Raw genomic sequence first — 3,431 nt, 5'->3', positions numbered from 1 at the left:
TCTTTTAATTAGTTTAATTGCTTATTTATATATATATATATATATATATATATATATATATATATATATATATATAAAAGCAATTAAACTAATTAAAAGAATAATTTTTTTTAAATATACAATTTTAAAACTATATCTAAATAGATTTTTTGAACTATATTTATTTGATAAATAAAATCTTAAAAAGCACCTAAAAAACTCCAAATAAATTATAGTTATAAAATTTTCCAATAACATTCCACGTTTTTACGCATATAGAGTAGGAGACGTGCAATTATTTGCCAATGTTCCCAAGATGCGGCCTCTCGACAAAACAAGACGCTTTTTGACAACTGTTCGGTGTTGATCGGAGCATGGGAAGAGCCCCTGAAGTTTATGATACTTCATAACTTTAACCCTAACAAACAATATTTTGGAAAACCAGACACTTTGTTATCTATTACTAACCATCAATATCTGTTTAATGCTTTCCAAAGAGCATTACATGTTTACAACATATCTCAATAAAGACTGTATTATTAATTTATGAAATAATCTAAATTTTAAAGTTAAGATTATCCATTGACATTTTATGATAATTACATATATGGTATTTATTCGAGTTCACGACATTTATTTTGTTCTTTAAAATGGTATGTTAGATATTTGAGAAATAATAAAACTAAGGATAATTATTAAAATTCAGATGTGGTCGTTGTGGTTTGTGAAGAGAGTGGTGTAGGTTTTATACGATCATCATTAATTGATATAATAAAGAAATTACTCGGGTATATATGACTTTAAGCTAATTTATTTTTCGAGTTTTTATAAGCTGTTATGTTTGACAAACAAAAAAAATAGTTTATAAGCTAACTTTTTAAAAGTTACTTAGATTAGTTTTTTAGGATTTTTTTTTTAATTTTCCAAATATACCATTAATTAATCATAAACACACATTATTTTAAATGTCTTTTTATGTCATTTCATATTTTTCAGCTAGTTTTTCAGGTAGTTTTACCAAACGTTATTTTTTATCAACTAATTTTTCAACTATCAACTAGAATATTTTATTTAGCAGCTAGCTTTTCAGCTATCAACTAATTTTTTAGCTAACAACTAGCTTTTCAGCTAGTACGCCAAACATAGCCTAAAGATCTTTAAAAATGTTAAAAAGTGCTCTTAATAACAACTGTATTAACACAAAGGCATCTCGAATAGTGGTATCTCAAAGAATAGTTTCATACTCTACATATGAATGAAGGTTTAAGCATTTCAGATAATTTGAATGTTCTTATTAATATCAGTCCAAAACTAAATTATATTGATTTTAAGGTTAAAGATGAAGAAAAAACATTGATGATATTATATTTGCTACCATCATGTGAGGACATGACTCTATTTTGATGTACAGAAAGAGACAGTGAAATGTCTAGATGTTATTGGCAACATTATGTCCAAGGAGAAAAGGCTTAGAAGGTACGGTGTTGTGTAAGAATGCGAAGACAATAAACTATCAGAAGAATTTAACATATGAAGATATATTGTCCGTGGAACGGATTTGGAAAAAAAATAATTAAGCAAATAATGTATTTGTTCTATTGACATTGACGATTTTCATTGAGATATGTCATTCTTGTGGTATCATCATATTACTTACTATAAGACAATGCTTTTTTTTCTTTGTTAGCGGATTTATTGATTTACACATGGGATTGGGCTGACATAAATTCAATATGTGTGGCGATCTATGCCAAGTTATAAGCAGGCCCGTTCCACAGTGTGGACGATATGGACGATCGTTCAAGGTTCATCATTTAAAGGGATCTAATTTTATTTATTTATTTATTTATTTTTATAGAAAATGTTATATATAGAAAGACAGGACAAATAATTTTCTTTCAAATTATTAAGTTGTTATAAAAACTTTATGAAATTTGTATATTTTAAGGACTTATTTTTCACTTTTGTCATGAGCTTAAAATATGTTTGGAACGGCCCTGTTTATAAGAATATTATTTGGCTTGTGATTTATGTTGGTTGAAATAATGTTTTTTACATGTAGTTGCAATTTTTTTTTCCCATTTATTCAATGTGAAGATTGTTGAAATTGAACTAAAATAAAAAAGATGTCGCATAGGTTAAAAAAAAAGAGAGAAATTTCATGAAATAACCATATCTTAAGGGGTGTTTTCATCTTTTAATCATAAAATTTCGAAATTTGTAAAATGACCACCAGATCCGTAGAGGGTGCTCTGCGGATCCGTTTAACCTTCTGAGGATCTTAGCACACCTCTGCGAAAATGAGGTGACAACACTAAAGGACAAAATTTTTCGAAGGGGGGGGGGGGGGGGGTGTTAGGGTTTCACAAAGGTGGCTCTACGGATCGCTTAATGGCTCTGAGAATCTGTTTTTGAGCAAAACATACTGCCCAAATCAACAAGTCTATTTTTTTTAATATCTTTTGTTACTTAATAATCCTTTTTGCATATAATAATAATAATAATAATAATAATAATAATTCCGCAAAGATGAACATCGATCCTCAGAAAAGGGGGGGGGGGGGAGGGTGCTCTGTGGATATGTTCTTGAGCAAAACACCTTTGCAGATCTTTTTTTTTGCAGAAACAATATTTCCATGGCCAAAATCAGGCAAAAATTTGGGATTTACTAATCACTAAACTATCATACATTCATACAAACTATCATACGCCCTAACAACATATAATTAACTCAAAAAACGAGCAATTACGTTTTCATATCTAAAAAATCTCGAAATTTTTGTCCTTTAGTTCTACTCCCTCATTTCCGCAGAGGTGTGCTAAGATCCTCAGAAGGTTAAACGGATCCGTAGAACACCATCTGCAGATCTGATGGTCATTTTACAAATTACAAAACTTTATGGTAAAAAGTAAATACACCCATTAAAATATGGTCATTTTACATATTTTGATTCAAGCACTAAATAATCTTATTATTGTCTGAGTCCATTTGTGCGTATTCTTGTTTGGACTGACATTCCTTCTTCTTCATGAAGAATTTGGCTCAAATATGCTCACTTGCTTACATATTTGACCAGGTTGATTTTCTTAGATTGTTTACATATTTGATCCAAACAATAAATAAAAGTTTCAAGTTAGTTTTTTATGTATTTTTTAATATCAAATTTTAACAATACCTTTTTTTATGTATTTTTTATTTTTGTACTTCTGTAATATTTTTATTATTTATTTACTGTATTTTTTAAATATATACATAAATTACATATAAATTTCTTTAACATTTGTATATAATCTAAATTTAGTAAATTAAAATATTTAAGATATAAGATAAATAAGTTATACTACTTTGAAATGACGCCATCTTTCAAACAACTTGAAATGCCATTTGTATAATATTAATATGCCACGTCCACACACTTCTTTCAAGTATTGAAAGCCTTGCAAAAAAAAGT

The sequence above is a fragment of the Lactuca sativa genome, chromosome 2, assembly GCF_002870075.4.
Source record: "Lactuca sativa cultivar Salinas chromosome 2, Lsat_Salinas_v11, whole genome shotgun sequence".
In the NCBI taxonomy this organism is placed as follows: Eukaryota; Viridiplantae; Streptophyta; class Magnoliopsida; order Asterales; family Asteraceae; genus Lactuca; species Lactuca sativa.
Note: the sequence above shows the minus strand (reverse complement) of the source record.